The 21,218-nt window shown below is 43.2% G+C and overlaps 1 protein-coding gene across 5 annotated transcripts in view; it reads right to left on the bottom strand.

Moving 5' to 3' along the window:
* Traf3 (TNF receptor associated factor 3) overlaps nt 1-21,218 on the bottom strand; it is a 100,248-nt gene that overhangs the window by 43,437 nt on the left and 35,593 nt on the right. For 4 of the 5 annotated variants that reach the window (XM_076921109.1, XM_076921108.1, XM_076921111.1 and 1 more), the window contains one exon: nt 4,731-4,845. The gene's annotated coding sequence lies outside the window, so the exon portion shown is untranslated. Of the gene's footprint in view, nt 1-4,730; nt 4,846-17,709; nt 17,848-21,218 lie in introns of those variants that run through there. The other variant, XM_076921112.1, reaches the window with a different exon arrangement.

The following is a 21,218-nucleotide window of genomic DNA, read 5'->3' on the forward strand; positions in this document are numbered from 1 at the left end:
TGACAGGGAGGGAGGTGGTGGAGGGCAGGTGTGCCATAGTGCAGAGGCCTCCTGGAGACCTGCACTTCTGCAGGAGCCCTGGTACAGCAGCTCCCTTTTGATTCCTTGTGCCAGATGCTACCCCAGATGTGGCATCATGGCCAAGTAGAGGAGAGAAGGACATGCACACAGGTGAGCGAGGTTTTGAAGGTTCCGTTGCAGGCTGTGGGGAGGGCAGGCACAGCAGTAGAAACAGGAAGGAGCTGTTCAGTCAGGAAACAGAGGGAAGAGAGCTGGTGCCCAGCTCACGCTCTCCATTCATTCATTCATTCATTCATTCTACTACCCAGCCTGTGAAAAATTCATTCATTCATTCATTCTACTACCCAGCCTGTGAAAAAGTATGGTCTGCACACACGGTAGACTTCCCTCCTCTAGTAAGACCTTTTGGAAACAGCTTCATAAATACATCCAGACGCATGGTTTCACACAGGTTCTAAATCAGTCAACTTAAGATTAGTTATCTTATTAAAAGCCTTATTCAAAAGGAGAATTAGAGACAGACCAACTCGCTCAAACTGACAGGATCAAAGAGCTAAATACAGATAACAGCTTACAGCGATAAGCAAACAGCCACTCGCAGCTCTACATCACTCCTTGATTCATACAACTTAGGATATTTACTTTTAACATTTAATTATCTTTACTTTTTATATATCCATGTTTTATCTCACCCGTATGTGTACCACATACATGCTACTTAGGGAGGTAAGAAGATGATGGCGCTGGATGCCCCAGAACTGAGGTGACAGGTTACTGTTAACCAAATGCTGGAGCTGGGAACCAGAACCAGGTCTGCTGGGAGAGTGTAGTGTTCTTAGCTGCTGAACCATCTCTCCAGCCCTATAATCGAGGGTTTAAAGCTCTGCTCAACCCTCTTAGATCACGCCTAGAGTTCTCCTGGCCTACAGCCGGGCAGAAAGGAAGGAGCAGAGCCCAGGGCTTGAGCCGCACTGCAGGCCTCCAGCAGCAGGCAGCACCTTTCCAGGGGAAACTCTGCCTGTCTACCAGAAAGGGACTGGGAAGCAGGAGAGGGGGATGAGGAGTGGGTGGGCTGTAATTCCCCTTCCTAGAATGTTAACCTTACAGGAAAATGGACTCAAAGAGGAAGAAACATGGCCATGTTAAGGAGGTGCTTACAGTGTTTAAGCCAAACTTTAGAATAAAGTGCTCCAGTCAATATTTTTCATAAATTCCTTCCCTTCTCCCTAGTTCCCCATTTCTGATGGGAGCTCTGATCCAAATCCTCCCCTCTCCTCTGAATACTTGGCACTGCTCTACTTGGGGATGATATGGGTCCCCAAGAATGATAACAGTTCTTCTTCATCTGAAATACATGAAAAATACTAGCTACCTATTTTTTGGTTACTGTGAAGAAGGATTAGGAATAGAAGCTAAGATTTTTGAAAAGTATTTCATTGTGTCTTAGAATAATGAAAAAGTTTTGTAAAGCCACAATACAAATAAAATGAAAAAAAACTTCTTTCTCCGAAACCAGTGAAATAGGTGCATCTAACTGTGTAACCATCTGAGGGTACTGCAGGGATGGCTTGTCTTAGCAAGGTTTTCTATTGCTGTGACAAAGCACCACAGCCAAGGCAACTTAGAAAAGAAATGGTTTATTTCCGAGGGTGAGACCATGACTATCATGACGGGGCTCGGCAGTGAGCAGGCGCGGTGCTGGAGCAGTAGCGGAGAGCTCACATCGCAATCCATACACAGAAGGTAGAAAGAGCTAAAGAGATGGGGCAGAAATGAAAGACAGACAGAAACAGACAAGAGAGACACAGACAGACAGAGAGAGATGCTGGGAATGATGGAGTCTTTTGAAACCTTAAAGCCCACTCCCAGTGACAACATTTCTCCAACAAAGCTGCATCTCCTGATCCTTCCCCAAAAGTTCTACCAACTGGGGACCAAGCATTCAAATATATGAGACCATGGGGCCATTTTCATTTAAACACCACATGACTCAAGTGACTTTAAAAAGTAACAGTTTGGCAGTCCAAAGACATTAAGAACTGCAGGAAATCTAAAGCTATGCTGGCAGCATAGTATAGGCGATATGCTGGTATTGTTATTTAAAACAACCACATACTTTTACAGGTTAAAACAACTGAGTGAATATGCTAAATTTGTTAGGATCCAATTTCAGCATAAGAAAAAAAAAAGGTAAATAGGAAAAAAAAAAAAAAAAAAGACTCAAATACTCCTAAACCTCAATCGAAGACTGAACACGTCATGGTCTCCAGGACCAGAGATGATTAGCAGCTCCACAGCAGGAGCATTCACACCAGAGAGCCCACCCTGGCATGTGCCCACATCAGCAAGCTCCCACAGCCCGAGTGTCCACCACAGTGGCAAGAGCCCTACAGTCTCCAGATCCCACTTCCACAGAGGACACCAGGGTTGCTGAGAAAAACAGGCAGTTGCAGGTGGCAGCAAAGAAGTTCAAGATGAGTAGACAGCACCTACTGAGACCAGAAAGCAAGGAGGACAGGCTTTGCCAAAGGCCAAACACTGTAGCTATCAATCAGGAGGCTCTGCTGGCCACAAGTAGCATCTGACCATCTCTAAGAATACCTAAAAACACAATTCAATTCACAAGTAACAACTGGTTATAACCTGCAGAGGAATTTTAATACAGCAACATGGCTGCTCTGGCAAAGGATCACATCCAAAGCCCTTCTAGGTCTATGTGATACAGCCCAAACACAGACACACTCTGGATTAGAGTACGATCTGGCTGGAATACAGACAAGCCCTTAGCACACACCTTTAACTCCTAACAATGAAGGTGAGGTCAGTTTGTAGAAGGACGCACTCATATTTAAAAGTGACATCTAATTGAGGGGCAGACAAAGTGATGAATCAGAGAAAGATCTGACAGAGTGAGTCAGAGGTAGGATTCACCCAATTCACCTGGGAACAGCACAGCAAAGAGAGGCTACACAGGAGCAGCAAGAGAGGAGAAAAGGGTGGTGTGTGTATATGTACTGCAGTTCACACAGAGAACAAGCTAGACATGGGTGAAGACAGAAGCCAGAGGATGAGAAAAAGCCAGAAGATTAGAACAGATTGCCACATTTATTATGAGACCAAGCAGGGCAATTCAGGCAGAAGTAGAGAAGTTGGACTGAATCAGTCAGCTTGGAAGATTACATTGTATGGCGGCTAGAAGCTTCCAGGCTTAGGTCTAGGGATACTTAGAACAGAGAAGGACACTCTAGGCTTAGCACAAGCCATATATTCACACGGCTTAGATATGGCTCTCACCTCATCCCTTCATCTGAGGAAATAAGAGACACTTACAATAACCCAAGTGATGTCAGAACCATATGGCTGAGAACTTATGAAAATAAAAACTCAGGTATGTATTTATCTTGTTTCAATTTGAACTGTCCCTCAGGATAAGCAAATACTGAATGAAGGAAATTACCGACACAATAATACAGAAACATTTCAGTTGCTCAAGGAGGAATATAAGACAAAGTTAGAACAGGGATACTCTGCAGGCTCTGGGGAGTGAGCCCTGAGCAGGAGCGCCCTGTGCCTGCTGACACGGGCGGGCGCACACCAGTACTGAATGCCTACAGGGAGGGCTGATGAAGCCAGGGAGGCAGCTTCCGAACAGACCCACCTGCTACATGCTCAGTACCATGGCCACAGCCAGGCAGGGAAGCTCTGGGTGCAGCCAACAGCCTAGACTTCACAGCATACTCTATCCAGGGGGACTGGGTGGGAAAGATCCTAATGAATAAGGAGACTCACTTCACAAATGGAAAGAACTGCTAACCACTGGGCAGGAGCGCCCCTAACGACACTGCAGTTAGAAACGAAACTCAGGTGAAGGTTTTCCTGCTACCTTTCAACTGATCAGAAGGAGCCATACAGTAACTCTCACTTTGCAAATACTTCAAACCCTTTTTTATCTTAACACTGTAACATATTGTAGATTCTTAACTCCAAGTAGAAGTGTCACAATCATAAATTAGAGGTTTAAAAAAAATGTTATTTTTTTCCCCTTTCAAGTCTCTAGGAAAAGACGGTTAAGGAGTCAAAGGCGCAGTCCCGTGTGGGGCAGTGGCCAGCAGGTTGTCGGAAAGCATGCTTGTGGTGTGGTAAGGGCTATCGGAGTGGGCCTGGCAAGGCAACTCTACTACTGTTTTTCAAAGTTATTAAACCATTCCTGAGTCCCATAGGTCCTAGCCATTGTGATCACAGTTTAATGCTAGCTTGAAAAACCTGAGAGAGGGCTGAAGTGCTGGCTCCGTGGTTAGGAGCTGTGCTGCCTTTAGAGAGGACCTGAGTTTGGATCCCAGTACCCTTATCAAGCCTAGGGCAGTCATAAGTAAACTCACAGTGCCTGTACTTCCAGCTCCAGGGCTTCCTTTTATTGACTTCTTCTGACTCCACGTACATTCAGTACTGACACACAAACCCCAGAACACAGACACACACAGGCACGCACCCACACACATACACCCACACGATAAATCGTAAGCCAAGAAAGCTGGAAGACATGGCCAAGCACAAACGAAACACAGGGGCACATACACAGACCCTCAACTCAACCTGAGACCAAAGCTGAGATGGCTGAGACCATCTTCTGGAGCTAGATGATCTTTACAAAGCAAGAAACAACAGCTTAAGGAAGCAGTCTGCCCGTATTAAGAATTCCCGGCACTTACCTGTGTCATACGCTGTAAAGAGTCTAGGGAAGGAAGATCAGAAGGGAGGGAGAAGCTTCCACAAGGACGTCGGAGCAGTGCCAGCCTTATCCTTCAAGTAATGGGGACCCTGTACCTGGGAATCAAGAGGAATGCCTGGTCAGTGCTCATCTGGAAAATGGTAAACGCTTTAAAAAACAGAATTTCAAAGCATACATTTTTATAAAATGACAAAGTTCAAGATAAGTTTTTAAAAATCATTCTATATGAACATGCAGTATAGTTTTTCTACACTTTAAAAATCACATTATAAAGTCTGATTCTTTTTCCCTTTAAATCTCGTTTATGCTAAATTATTACAGACAGTAAAGTTCCAGGAACATTCATACAGCGTTGCCATGGTTATTACACGGTAAGCCCAGCTACAACCATGGCCGAGGAATGGAGTGTTCCCAGAACTGCAAGCCCTGACTGCCTTGCTCTGATCACAGCTTCTGCAGCCTCTAAAACCCTTAGCTCCCTCGGCTTTAAGGTTTTACCTTTTTTTTTTTTTTTAAATTTATTTATTTACTTTATGTATATGAGTACACAGTCTTCAGACACACCAGAAGAGGGCGTCAGAGCCCATGACAGATGGTTGCAAGCTAACATGTGGTTGCTGGGAACTGAACTCAGGACCTCTGGAAGAACAGTCAGTGCTCTTAACTGTAGAGCCATCTCTCCAGCCACCTTTTCTCTTCTTTTCTTTTCTTTTTCTTCCCTCCCTCCCTCCCTTCCTTCCTTCCCTCTTTTTCTTCTTCTTCTCCTTCTCCTCCTCTCTCTCCTCTTCTTCTTCCTCCTCCTCCTCCTTCTTCTTTTTCTTAGACAGGGTTTCTCTGTGTAGCCCTGGCCGTCCTGGAACTCACTCTGTAGACCAGGCTGGCCTCAAACTCAGAAATCCACCTGCCTCTGCCTCCCAAGTGCTGGGATTAAAGGCACGTGCCACTACTGCCCAGCCCCCTTTGCTTTTCAGTTAGAACCGAACTACATAAGCCTCATACATACTGAGGCATTATTCCCTTATTTTTGCTTGCTTCAGAATTTTATATCAATAGTTATGTTCTGTGTATATACACCAGGCTGGTCTCAACCTTACAGAGATCTGCTTGCCTCAGCTTCCCAATACTGAGATAAAGGCCATTGAGATTAAAAGCCACCACCCCTGGAGGAGCCACATGTACTCTCATTTTGCTTTTTGTTGATCAACAATGATATTGCTGGAGCTATCTGTTGTTTCCATTATCATGAGTATAAATATACAACTCGGCTATCCAGTCATTGGTTCAAAGTTCCTGCCTCAGAGCAAATGTGAAACGCATAGGACCTGCTACATCTATCTCAAGCATAGACACACAGTTCTCTGGTACATCTGGAAGAATGACTTCTGTACCAGGCAAGTGCGTAATTCAACGTCTTCTAAAGAAAGCCAAATATTTCTCAAAGCGGCTATCATAATTTGCACTCCTAGAAGAAAAATATGTGAAGATTTCTGTTGCTTAGTTTTCCAACAAAACTAATCAGTATATTAATCCTTCTAACTAAATAGCTGCATAACAGTATCCTTACAAATTCTTTTTTTTTTTTAAAGATTTATTTTTTATTTATTTGAGCACACTGTAGCTATCTTCAGACACACCAGAAGAGGGCATCAGATTCCATTTCAGATGGTTGTGAGCCACCATGTGGTTGCTGGGAATTGAACTCAGGACCTCTGGAAGAACAGTCAGTGCTCTTAACCCCTGAGCCAACTCTCCAGCCCTCCTTACAAATTCTTAATACAAAGTTTAGGCTATTTTTAAAATTTTTTTTAAAAAGATTTATTTATCTATCTATCTATCTATCTATCTATCTATCTATTTATTTATTTATTTATTTATTATGTATATGAGTACACCATTGCTGTCTTCAGACACACCAGAGTAGGGCATCAGATCCCATTAAAGATGGTTGTGAGCCACCATGTGGTTGCTGGAAACTGAACTCAGGACCTCTGGAAGAGCAGTTGGTGCTCTTAACCGTTGAGCCATCTCTCTAGCCCAAGTTTAGGCTATTTTGAATAAATTTTATTAAAATTCACATTTGATGATTATGGCACAGAAATTTAATTCTGCAACCCAGTGTCAGGTTCTTGTATCACAATTCATCACCAAGTGCAACCACCCACTCTGAGCCCACCAGCTTCTAAGCTCTAGGCCTAGAAAAGCGGCACTGACTTGGGCTTTACTTACCTGTGCTGGTCCCCTCTCTAACATGGCCTAAGTCAACATGTATGGAACTTTTACGTTTTACTGAAGGAGATTCTGTTTCCCACAGACCGTGACTCTAACATGAAGAATACTACAGCGGGCAATGTCATCAGCCAACTCCGAGTAAGATGCTGACTTGAACACAGAGTAAACATGAAGGACCACGCAGGAAGACCCTCACCCAGCTGGAGCGCCCACAGGAAGACCCTCACCACAGGAAGACCCTCACCCAGCTGGAGCGCCCACAGGAAGACCCTCACCACAGGAAGACCCTCACCTGGCTGGAGTGCCCACAGGAAGACCCTCACCCAACTGGAGCGCCCACAAGAAGACCCTCACCCGGCTGGAGCGCCCACAAGAAGACCCTCACCCGGCTGGAGCGCCCACAGGAAGACCCTCACCCGGCTGGAGCGCCCACAGGAAGACCCTCACCCGGCTGCAGTGCATACAGGAAGACCCTCACCTGGCTGGAGTACCCACAGGAAGACCCTCACCTGGCTGTAGTGCCCACAGGAAGACCCTCACCCAGCTGGAGTGCCCACAGGAAGACCCTCACCCAGCTGGAGCACCCACAGGCAGCCTATCTAATGCTTCCAACTGGCCAGACACTGATTTTATTATTCTACATAAAATATTTTCAAGCTTCCACTAATCTTCTTTAGCCGTGAGTTATATGAAAAATGATTTATTTTTGAATTAGTCTCACTATGTAACCCTGGCTTGCCTACGATTATGAGGCTAGCTTCAAACTTCCAGTAACCCTCCTGCTTTCCGAGTACTGCAATGATAGACATGTACCATCACGCCCAACGGAAGTTTGTTTTTAAACTCTTCGTATTCTATAATTACCTTTTTATTCTTGGCTTATAACTTAATTACAGAGGTCATAAACTATAATCTGTATTACGCCAGTGCTTTGAAATGTATTGATACCGACCGAACTGCAAGATTGAGCAGTTTTTATAAACATTTTTACAGACTTGAAAAATAACTCTGGTGCTATTTTTGGATATATTATATATGCTATATCAAACAAGAGATTTAGATTGAGCTACATTTTCTTTTTTTTATTTGCTTGTTCCATGAATTATAGCAGTGTATAAAATCTTTATCGTGATTATGAATGTGCCCACTTTTCTTAGAACTGATGGCAATGTCTACTGTCCATTCTGACGTTACACTGTTAGGTTTATCCAAATTTATATTTAGTTTTCCTCTACATTGAAACTTTAATCATCACAAACTAGAAAGATGAATACGCCTCCAAATGCTTTCCTTAGCCTTAGCACACAGAGGCATGACATGCCACTGCCTAGCCCACCTGCAGTCCTGGTGGTTCAGGAGCCAAGTTCTGTTAGCAGATAGAAGCATAAGCACTGTGTGCCGCTCTCAGGCCTGGCCTGACCACACGCACGTGCTCTCTTCCCCATGTCAGACGATCCTGCAGAGCATGCCCAGGGTTCTCAGAGATGGGAGAATGGAGAGGTAGAGAGAAAACTGACCTGGGCTGGGAGAAGGCTCAGGGAAAACAATGCACCTGCCATGCAACCTGAGCTGTGACCCCCAGGCCTGAGTACAGGGGAAGGAGAGAAATCCAAGGCTGTCTTCTGACCCCTACACACCTTCTGTAGCAAACCTGCCCACACATACATGCCCATTAAATACACTTGCACACGTGCACTCGCGCGCGTACACACACACACTAACAGTAAAATAATATTTAAATTAAAAAATAAAGAACCCCCTTGAATCCCTAGATCACTGTGGAAAGAGCTGTGCCCACTCGGATAGGCTGTTGAGGACTCTGTGTGGCAGGAAACGAATGCATCAGTAAGATGCTGAGATGGGTGACACCCCAGCACCGCCCTGTGTCTGCCATGTGTGTGCTTTATCTCACTTACACAAGTGTACATCTGGTTAGTGTCTGTGTGGTGTGCTTTTCTTGATTTTGATTTCAACATGTCTAAATCCTTATGCCCTAGTAGGGTCCCTAGTGAGCAGGACTGACTTAACTTTTTAAAATTCCAATTTAATACACTTATCTTTTAACTGGAACACTTAGTCGAGTGATTACTCATATTTGGGTTCAATCTACTTTGACACGAGGCTCCTTTGCCTTCTTCTGAATTAGTTACCATTCCTGCCCCTGCTTCTGAGCCGCTGGAAGCTAAATACTTTCTTTCTTTTAAATTATTATTTAGAAATATGATAATCACTTATTTCTGTTATAATCTGAACTTTTGTATTGTTTGAGGCAGGGTTTTGTGTAGTCCACACTTATCTCAAACTCAATGTCGCTGACAGTGAACTTGAACTCCTGACCCTCTTGCCATCTGTGATGGTTTGTATATACTTGGCCCAAGGAGTGGAGGTGTGGCCTTGTTGGAGCGGACGTGTCACTGTGGATGTGGGCTTTAAGACCCTCATCCTAGCTGCCTGGAAGCCAGTCTTCTTATGTTTGCTTTCAGAACAAGAGGTGGAACTCTCAGCTCCTCCTGCACCAGGCCTGCCTGGACTCTGCCCTGCTCCTGCCTTGATGATAATGGACTTAACTCTGGACCTGTAAGCCAGCCCTAATTAAATGTTGTCCTTTATTAGAGTTGCCTTGGTCATGGTATCTGCTCACAGCAGTACAGCCCCAACTAAGATAGTATCTTTCATATAATGTGAACATTTTCAACCGTTACCTTTACATGACACTTCTGTACCCAGCCACCCCCATCCCTCCTTTCCTCGTCCTTCTGAATTCACTCAACATCTGAGGCATCGTTTTATCTGCCTTCTGTGTTTTCTATTTTCCAGTTCTGCATCACTTTGAGTTTTCTCTTTGCTTTATTACTCCAGTTAGCCACAACAGATTTTCCAATATTAAACTAGCCTTTCATTCCTGAGATATACTTCTCCTGACCACTATAGAATAACAACTTTATCTGTTGCTATGTAGAGTTGATTTGCCAAATGTATGGGGGATCTTTCTGTGCTTTGCAGATCTGTCACAGAAGTTTGTCTTCATTAAGTCTGCTCTTGTAATTGGGATAGTGTCACCTTTGCAGAATTTATTAGAAAATGTTTCCTATTTTTGAAAAAGTTTTTGTCCAGTTAATATTTTCTCCATTTTTAGATTTACTTTGTTTATACATGTTTTGCTTACATGTATATATGGGCACTACGTGTGTGCCTGGTGCCTCAGAGGTCTAAAGAGGGCATTGGGTACCCTTGAACTAGAGTTACAGAAGCCACCAGGTGGGTACTGGAAACTGAACACAACAAGTGCTCTTAAGAACCGAGTCATTTCTCGAGCCCCAATATTCTTTCTTTTAAACATTTAGTATAATTTACCAGTAAAATGTCATGTACACGGTCTTCTTCTTTTGAATGAAGTTCTTTTTCAAATATTTTAAGGTTTCTTTTAAAATGGCTTTTTTTAAGAGTGTGTGTGTGCACATGGGCACAGGAGTGTGGAAGTAAGAGGACACAGCAGAGGGCATCCGGCAGTGCTGGCTGTATACATGCACTGTGCGCGTTCCAGGGACTGGACTTCAGTCCACAGCCTTTACCTGCTATGCTCTCCTGACAACCCCACAGCTGGTCATTAGTTTCTTTCCCTGATATAACACACATCTTCAGCTTTTCACAGTACAGAATCCCATAGAGCTCTGTACTTAGGCACAGTGGCACATGCCTCTAATCTTAGCACTCAGAAAGCTGAGACTGGGGGGATCAACAGTCTAAGATACACAGAAATTATCTCAAAAATAAAACTCATGAAAACAAGAACAAATAAAACCTTATCAACTTCATACTTGCATTTTCTTCCCTCCATCTTTCATGTTATCCTTTATTTCACCTCTATAAGCATTACAATTTCCAAAAATACATTATTTTTCACTTTAAATAGTCAAGTTTAAAAAAGATTTATTTATTACATATGCAGCACTCTATCTGCATGTACACCTGCAGGCCAGCAGAGGGCATCGGATCCCATTACAGATGGTTATGAGCCACCATGTAATTGCTGGGAACTGAACTCAGGACCTCTGGAAAAGGAGCCAGTGCTCTTAACCTCTAAGACCCTAATTAGTCAACTTTTAAAGAGCTACTTAAAAGTAAAATTAACCCTTTACGGACCATTTTAGATTCCTATCACACTGTCTTCTCCATCTATCTGAATGCCCTTGGTATTTCTTTTAATACAATTCTGTTGTCCTTTTCAGTTGTTGGGGTTTTCTTATTTGTCTCTGTTTTTAAGATAGTGTCTTGCTATGTAGCCCACGTTGGCCTTGAACTTGCAATCCTCCTGCCTCAAACTCTTCTGTGCTTGGGTTATGGGTTATGAATTATGGGCACCATGGCAGACAGAATTTTTTTTTTGTTTTCCTGTGTTGAAACCCTAGGCTTTGCATGCTGGAAGTAAACTAAGTCCTGAGTCCCAGGTCCTTTGTTAGCTTTTCTTGAATTAAAAAACTCTCTCTCTTCATTTCAGAAAGATCTTTTTGCTCGGTACAAAATTTGAAGTTAAGATTTGGAATTAATGCCGGGCGGTCCACAGAGAAACCCTGTCTCGAAAAACCAAAAAAAAAAAAAAAAAAAAAAAAAAAAAAAGCCGGGCGGTGGTGGCTCACACCTTTAATCCCAGCACTTGGGAGGCAGAGGCAGGCAGATTTCTGAGTTTGAGGCCAGCCTGGTCTACAGAGTTAGTTCCAGGACAGCCAGGACTACACAGAGAAACCCTGTATCGAAAAAACAAAAAAACAAAAAAACAAAAAAAACAAAAAAAAACAAAAAACACGAAGATTTGGAATTAAGGTTTTGTTTTCTTTCAGTATTTCACACATAAGCCAAGTGTCTTTTGGCTTATAGAAGATCTGACCAGATATATACTGTTAAAATTACCTCAGTTCCCTTGTAAAATAGCATTTCTTCTAACTGCTTAAGATGTGTCCTCTTTTTTTTTTTTTTTTAAGAACTTTTCTGTGTGTGTACGATGTGCCTTATGTATATATGTATGTGGTGCACATACCAGGTACACACTGAGGCCAGAAGAAAACATTGGATCCCCTGGAGCTAGAGTTATAGGTACTTGTGAACTGCCTGACTTAATATAAGTGCTAGTGACTGTCTCCCTCCAGCCTCTCAAAGAGCAGCAACTGCTCTTGGCCACTGAGCCATCTCTCTTGATCCCACTGAATGCTTTTATATACTACTAAATACTGGATTTCACTGTATTATCCTCGCCCTTGGAGTGCTGGATATTGAACACAGGGCCTCATGCACACTGGGCAAGCCCTCTACTACTGAGCTATGCTCCTTGTCCCAGAACCATGAAAACTTGCTACTCTCTCTAAAAACTAAGTTGTTATTTGCTTTTGTTGAGTTTTTCTGTAGTGATGGGAATCAAACTCAGAGCCCTTTTTAAGATCCTGGGTTTCACTCTTTGAATATAGATAAATACATAGACTTGGCTAGAGAAAACCTGAAGCAAATAGAGCTAAAGCAACCTACAAGGTTATATCCCTGTGCGCCGACTACCCACTGCCCTGGGTGAGAAGACTGACAACTGACAACACTGTGGCTGGAGGACAGCTATTCCCAACCTTATATGACAGTCTGCTCTTTGTGGTGGCTTTTTCTGGCTTTGAGATATGTGTGCTGTGTATGTGACAATCCAGATTTCAGGGTCACTGTGCAGACTTTTGCAACTCTAAGCAACTCCTCTTTACCAAATGTGCTTAGCTTTGTAACTGAAGAGGCTGGTGGACTCTGGCTTTTCTCTCCCTTACCTGAAGTGTGGAAACTAGCACTGAATTCAGTAAAAGGTACTTGAAGGTCACATCCACCTTGCTGCTACTTTATAACGAAGCTTTGTTAGAACAGATCTACACTTGTTCATCTATGTCCTTGCTTTCAGAGGAAGCACGCATGATAGCAGAATGGTTAGGATAGAAACCGAGAGGTCCAGCAAAGCCAGCATGTCTGTAGTTGGTCGATGCCCTTTACAGAGAGAACCACGCCGTGCCAGCTCTAGTGAGCCGGGTGCCATTCAGCCCATTCACCTGGTTTCCCTGTTTCAAAGGACATAGTCCAAATCTACCTTGTACAAATATCTAAAAGCTACTGTTTCACAGTCTTCACAGTTTGTAAGTTGTTTAAGATGGTCTGTTCCAGATTTGGGTGAAGTAAAGACTGGCCTCAGGCACAAATTTTAAGAGATTATGTAAAAGGTACAGTAACAGAGAACATGAAGGTAACTGGGGAGGACCCCAAGGAACAACACAACAACATTCTATAAACAGCACCAGTCACAGTGCTAGGTGAGAAAAACAATCAATACTAATATTACCTTTACCTAAAAGTTTTGTCAACAGACATCATTTAATTTGATTTGTTTAAAGTATTACATTAAAATGTCATTAATTTTAATTACTGATGCTTTTGATGTCCCCATAAATTCTACACTGTTTGTCTCCCCTGGCCCTGCCAGAGATCTAGTCCTGATAGTCCCATCTTAGAGCACACAGAAGTTTCCAGGAATAACTTTCCCATGAAGCAGAATCAAGCCCGACGCCAACAGGAATTATCAGTGCTTTTTTCCCTCAGTGATGTCTGGGAAGCAGAGAGTGCTCTCTTTATTTGCCGCCAATGGCCACATATGTATGTGCATGTTCCTACCCTATCAAAGGCAATTATCAAGTGGATATAAATTAGCCTTTAAAAAAAGCAGTATTTTGTAGATAGGACAGTGCTAAGAGAATCTAAACTTTCCTGTAACCATGAAATATATGCACACAAAACATAGCTGCAAATTAAGCAAGATGCAGTCAGGCGGGACTTAGGTAATGTCTTAGTTACTGTTCTATTGCCATGAAGAGACATCATGACCATACAACTCTTTTTTTTCCCCCTTTTTGTTTTTTCGAGACAGGGTTTCTCTGTGTAGTCCTGGCTGTCCTGGAACTCACTCTGTAGACCAGGCTGGCCTTGAACTCAGAAATCCGCCTGTCTCTGCCTCCTAAGCGCTGGGATTAAAGGTGCGTGCCACCACCACCCGGCGACCATACAACTCTTAAAAGCATTTAGCTAGCCGGACAGTGGTGATACACACCTTTAATCCCAGCACTTGGAAAGCAGAGGCAGGTGGATCTCTGTGAATTCAAGGCCAGCCTGGTCTACAAGGTGGTGAGTTCCAGGAAAGCCAGAGCTACACAGAGAAACCCTGTCCTGGAAAACAAAACAAACAAAAACCAACCAAACACCATCAACAATAAAACAACTGGTGGCTTGCTTACATTATCATCATGTCGGGGAGTAGGGCAGCAGCATGACAGGCAGCATGGTGCTGGAGAAGTAGTTGAGAGCTATACCCTAAGCAGTAGACAGAAGAGAAAGAGAGAGAGAGGGAGGGAGGGAGGGAGGCAGACACAGAGAAAGAGAGAGGAGAGATACTGGGCCTGGTGTGGGCTTTTGAAACCTCAAGGCCCACCCCTAGTACACACTTCCTTCAACAAGGAATTTTGATAATACTTTCATATGTGCCATTCCCTGGTGACTAAGCATTCAAATATTATAAGCCTGTGGGGGCCATTCTCATCCAAACCACCAGAGGCAATAATTTACATTAGACTATGAGGAACACCAAGCAGCCATCTGAAACACTGATATCAAGTCAACTTACTCGCAGGTCTTGGTACCCAGTCTCCAAGCGCTTCAGTTCAATTATAAGCCAAAGGGCGACAAGCTTACTGTCTTGGTTTTACAGAATAACTACTTCTGAAATCAGCAATCTCATTTCCCAAACAGTCCCGGCTCCTAATTCCACTGAACAAATGGAATAGGTAAGCATTTAGTAGGCAAAAAGCCACCTTTTTACATGAGAACCAAGAAACCCTCACTCAATTCCCACATATTTTCTACATCACTTACTTCTTACTTCTTTTCTAATGCACAGTATAAAAGTTTTCAAATATTCAGTTAACATTTTTATATAAATAAAATAGCTACATTAATAAATGTTGTTGAAAATATGGTGGGGGGGGTAGGTTGGAGATAGGTTAGACAATTGTTAAGCAAGACAGCATGGCGGGTGTTCCTGGAAGGCAGAGGCACACAAGTGGCTGTGGCCATGGCAGTCCCACCATTTACATTCAGGCTGGCAAGCAAGCAGACACCAGCAGGGAACCCAACCCACTATTTCTGAATGCCAACACTTTTTGCCTGGTCTAGCACTTAGAGGAAAACAAAACTTAAGAAGCCTGCCTCTTTAAGAATCAAGAATGTCAAAAGCTCTGGGCAGGTTTTACTAGATATCAATTTTTTTTACTTTTTTTTTGGGGGGGGGGGTGTTGTTTTATTGTATGTTTCAGCCTTTAATCCTAGCACTCAGAGAAACAGAGGCAGACAGATTTCTAAGTTCAAGGCCAGCAGCCTGGTCTACATAGTTCCAGGACAGCCAGCGCTACACAGAGACGCTATCTCAAGAGGAAAAAAAAAAAAAAAAAAGTTAAACCTCATGAAACAGAAATCCATAAAGATTTAGAGGTGGATGTTAGAGACCGACAAGACTGTATGCTATGGCACATGTGTATAGCAAAGCTTCTCGTACAGACTTCAAATCCAGTTCTCTTGAATATCCACCCATTCATGAAAAGTGCTTTGAGAAACTTCTGAAAAATGTGACCACAGAAAAGAGCAGCCTTTCTGGGGCTAAGGGGATCTGTGTAAGATGACACTCTGTACCAAGAAGCCAGCTGGGGCTAACTCAGACATTCTGCACATACACCTGCTGAGTCCGCAGCCGCCAGGGAAACTTTGGCAGGTTGAGTCTGACTTTTGTGCTACCTTCTTTGTGGTGGCCATGATGGAGGAACCCAACATGAGCTCAGGACAGTGTGTCAACTCATCACTACTAGTGAGGGGTGGCAAGTAGCAGCTATCTGTTTTTTGAGATGGGGTCCCACTCTGTAGCCCTGATGGTCCTGGAACTCAATGTAGACCAGGCTGGCCTCAAATTCACAAAGATCCTCCTGCCCCTGCATCCCAAGTGCTGGGATTAAAGGTGTTCTTAAACAAGTCATACATTTAAAACTTGTTCTAAGTTAATGTTACAACAGAACTTTAGATGAGCATTTAAGAACAGGAAACAATTGTACATTCTCTTGTCTCAGCTTCCCTAGTGCTGGGATTAGAGGAATAAACCACAATGCTTAGCCTGAGTCTTCATCTAGGAAATCTCTCTACATCACATCAAACTGTAAAAAAAAAAAAAAAAAAAAAATCTGGCAAAGCCTGGTGGTGGTGGCATACATCTTTGGTCCCTGCCACTTGGGAGGCAGAGGCAGAAGGATCTCTGCAAGTTTGAGGCCAGCCTGGTCTATAGAACAATTTCTAGGACAGCCAGAGCTATACAGAGAAACCCTGTTTTAAGAGAAAAAAAAAAAGTTTTTTGTCATTTCTTATGGAAGCGTTTAAGAGGTTTGTGTTCATGTGTGTATACCATGTGCCACTATGTTTATATGTACTTCAGAGAAGAACCTGTGTGACTCAATTCTCTTTTTCTCCATGTAGTTTCCAGGAATCAAACTCAGGTTGTCAGGTTTGGCAGCAAATGCACCTGTTAAGCCATTTTGTTGGCCCTGAATCAACTCCCTGTGCTTTCCTCTTATGAACCCATCTTTTGTTATGGGACTGTCAGCTGTGTCTATGGAAAACAGACATCCTGTAGCTGAACACGGGCTACCAGCTGAGGAATACACAAACAAGATGTGTTCCCCAACCTGAGGGGTCTAGACACTTTCAAAGAGGTTTAATCCATGAATCTGCTTGTGAGACATCCTTCTGTAACACAGGGGAGACTTATCTGAACAAGAAAAGTGGAATTCCCTGTTCAATATGACCCTTGTGTCTCTGATTTTGTTTCTTTCTTCACGACAGGGTCTCACTGTGTAGCCCTGGCTGCCCTGGGATTCACTCCATAGAGTAGGCTGGCCTCACACTCCCTCCATCTGCCTCGCGAGGGCTGGGATTCAAGGTGCGCACCGTTACACTGGCTTCCTCTCTTGTTTTTTTGAGACAAGGTGTTACCGTGTAGTCCTAGCTGGCCTGGAGCTCACTAGATAGGCCAAGCTCACCTCAAACTCACAGAGATCTACCTGGCTCTGCCTCCTGAATACTGGGATCAAAGGTGTATGCCACCATGTTTGGCTCTCGTCTCTATTTTTTAAAAGTCAAAAAACTACACTTCAATTACTGTATTTTTTTCTCTAAACAAAAGAATAATCTTAAGGTTTTGATACTGGATTTATTCTTAGTGTAAAATATGCCTCTAATATTAGGACCAGTCTTTCAGAGACAGACCCATAGACAGATGGTGCTGGCCCGATGATCGGGCTAGGACCAGCCCTTTCCTCTGTGGGCCATGCCTTCACTCCTGCCTATGATGTGGTCTTTTAAACAGGCATGTGTGGGGATAAAGGCGCACAGGGCACGCAGGACAAGACATGCTCACGTGGCATGAGGAAAAGTGTCTAGGCTTGTCATACAATGAACTTAACCAATGCTTCAAACTGTGTCGTCTTATTTTCACCTGGCAGGATGATCTGCTGCGGAGGTCCTTCTGCCTGAAGTGTGACCTCTGTTCTATCAAAATTGACCTCCCCGTCCTCAAAAACCTAGTTCACAGCTCACCTCCTGCCAGAGCCTCAACAGAGACTCCTGTTTACCTAAAGTGCTCCTGGAGTGCGGCAGCCAAGGCCGTCCACCACAGTCGTCCACCACAGTCGTCCACCACAGTCGGCTGCCACCTGCGTGTGCTCGCTCTTCAGTTTGAATGTGTGCCTACAGAGTCAGGCACACAGGACCACAGTCCAGCACGATGAGCCATGGTGTTGGTCTTTCATTCCCATTTGTCCACTGAATAAATTAAGAGTCTACAGCTTGAGGTTGGTTAAAGTGTTCTAAAATTAAATAGGATTCTGAATTCACCAACACTGGATACCACGTATTAACAAGGCAGTCTATGCTATATAAATTATGTTCTAATACAATTTGGGCTAATGAGATGGGCTCAGTGAATAAAGGCAGCAGCTGAGAAAAAAAGGAAGGATAAAGACATGACTCAGTGACTAGGAGCACCTGCTGCTCTTTCAGGGGGTCAGGACTTAGCAGCTAGCACCTTCATGGCAGCTTACAACAATCCATAACTCCAGTTCCAGGGATCCTGCACTTCTGGCCTCTGTAAGTGCCAGCCATGGACTCGTATCTACAAGTCACACTCATATAAAGGAATTTATTTATTTATTTATTTATTTATTTATTTATTGCTTGGAGAAGAAACAAACCATGTGTGATGGTGCACACCTTTAATCCCAGTACTGGGAGGCAGGCATTCTGTGGGTTTAAGAATGGCCTAGTCTACACAATGAGTTCTAGGATAACCAGGGATGATTGGGGCTACATAGAGAGACCCTATCTTTAATTAAAAAAAAAATTTTTTAAAAAATAAAGAAAAGAAGAAAGAAAGGAAAAAAGGAAGGAAGTAAAAGAAAAAAGATTGAGAGAAGAAAATAATATAATCTGTCACCCTATGTGACCTACAATAAAATTCTTAATTTTTTAAGAGAATTTTTTTATGTGTATGAGTATTTTGTAGTACACGTGTGTACCACACGTGAGACTGGTACCCATGGAGTGCATTGGATCCCCTGGAACTGAATTTATCATGGTTATGAGGGGCCATGTGGGTGGGGAACCGAACACAGGTCCTCTACAAGAGCAGCCAGCGCTCTTAGCCACTAAGGCATCCATCTCTCCAGCCCTCTGAAATCTTAATTTTTGAACACCAGAAAATTAAAAACCAAGGTTAACCACAATCTGGCTGGAAAGTCAACTTGCATTTCAACTTCTGAGAATGCGACCTCTTACTACGTGTAACAGACTGAGCCTACTATCCTCATGTGGCTCTGTCTTCATCAGTGTGGTGTCATGGCAGCCCTGAGCTCGGGTGCGTGCTTTGGTGGCAGGAAGCTGACACTGGATGGCTTCCTCCATCATCCCTGTCCTCCACCCCCAAGTTTAAGCCAGGGTCACTTACGACCCTGGAGCTACTGACTTGTAGGTGCCCCTGTTTCGACCCTGTCCCCTCCCCCCCACCCTAGCAAGGTTTTTAAACCTAGGTGCGGGGGTCCAAACTTAGGTCTTCATGCTTGCATGGTAAGTACTTTATCAACTGGGTCACCTCCTCAGCCCCTCAATCCAGAATCCATGTGCACAGCCATCAGCTCTCTCATCACCAGCAGGCGGCACACAGGGCAGAGGTCACGTCCTTCCCATGGATGTACCAGTATCAGCACACTGAGCAGAAATTCTTAAATGATGAAAGAAAGAAAAAAATGTGGAAAAAGTTTTTAAAATTTAAATTGAGAGTTCTTTAAGTTAGAGACCTTAAAATTATGAAAGACCTCCTTCTGACAAAAGTATTAACTGAGAGCAAATCTTGTCAGGAAATGAACCTCGGGGGATAAGACATCCAGGAGCAGATTTCTGACCCTGCACCTGGTTCTGATCTCCTCTGGGACTCAACCAAGTGCATAGCTTCTTTGGGCCTCATTTTCCTCATCTGAAGTACAGGATAGAATTAGACAGAGATCCCAGATGAGGCCCACAGGAAAGCCTCGGCAATATATGCACTAATGGGTAATTCAAACACTAGCGTACTTTCACCACAGAACTCTGAGTTCTATGCCAGACAGGTACACATAGTAAATTCAAGTGCACTGAGACTTTAAAGCAAGACCTTGTCTCCAAAAAGATTCCAAGTAGTTTAAATATACAAGGAAGACTGTTTGTTTTGCTTCTTGTTGTTTGATAGTTCTTTGCAGCTATGGCTGGCATGGAACTCGATACATGGATGGCCTTGAACTCCCAGTCATCTGCTTGTCTCTGCCTTCTGAAGGCTGAGTGCTGAGAGTAAAGGTACCATGCTCAGCTTGGGGAATGAACTAGCTATAAACGCTGCCAACAACCCTTTGATACTGAAGCCAATTGGTCCTCCATTATAATTTACATAAGTTTGATCACTGGACCTCCTTCCCCAAACCAACCACCACTAATTTCATACAAACAGCAAGTCAGGCTCTCTGGAGCCTGGAAACTTCTAGAAAGAAGTTCTTCAGATGAACAGCAAGCTCCACCAGAACACCACACCACAGTAGAATATGAAGCTACAAGTACAGTTTGGAATGAGGGGATTATCAGGCACTGCCAGCCCCATTCTACATGGTTCATTGGCTAACTGTGGTCAGATGGCTCACGAACCAGAGGCTGAAAACAATCTTTCAACCATAATCTGTGACTGGAAACCAAGAGGCAAGGGAGATGTTACAAGAGAAAGAACTGAGCAGGGTAGTCAGCTCTGGAGACAGGATGTGCTCTCCACAGAAGGCTGAATTTATTTACACTGATCATGTATTCAGACTCTCAGCTGGAAAATCTCGGTTAAAATGCCAGAAGGTTCAGAGCCCATTCACAAGCTTTTCAGAACACATGCAGTTGCCATGGTAACCTTGACATTATATTCCTTGGTGTTGGACATATAAAACTACCAACCATGATGCATTTGATATATTTTGGGGTCACCAATCTATAGCAAAACCAATCTGAGTTAAAATGTAGCCCCCTCTTAGATAAACAAAAAGGAGTGGCTCAAGGTATTGCTCAGAGCGTCTCATACATGAGCACAGAGCTCCGCTCGGAGAGGACGCTCATCTGAGGATTTTCATCTGAGGAAAAATAAGAACTTGGGGATATATATATATATATATATATATATATATATATATATATATATATGCCAGAAGAACGAAATATCCTATGTACAATCAATGAAATTATTGTTTAAAAAAACCAAATATACCTCCATTTCTGAGAGTCAAGCTTGTTTATTAGAAAGTCAAAGCGAACCCTTTCCAGAGAAATCATGAGTAACTCATTAGTAATTCGTTAGTCCATGATAAATAAGACAATTCTTCAAATGTCAAAACTGTCATTAATAAGATACAAAGTTTCATTTTAGATCCGGTGGACATCTACTCAAATCATAATTATTTACTTTGACTTGGGATATTCATAAATACTTTAAATATAAAAATTCATGATTTTTAAAGTCCCTTACCTTTGTATAATCCACCATCTGAACTCATAGATGAAAACCAAATTATCAGGCACAAACTGC

Source organism: Arvicanthis niloticus, chromosome 23, assembly GCF_011762505.2.
Source record: "Arvicanthis niloticus isolate mArvNil1 chromosome 23, mArvNil1.pat.X, whole genome shotgun sequence".
NCBI lineage: Eukaryota > Metazoa > Chordata > Mammalia > Rodentia > Muridae > Arvicanthis > Arvicanthis niloticus.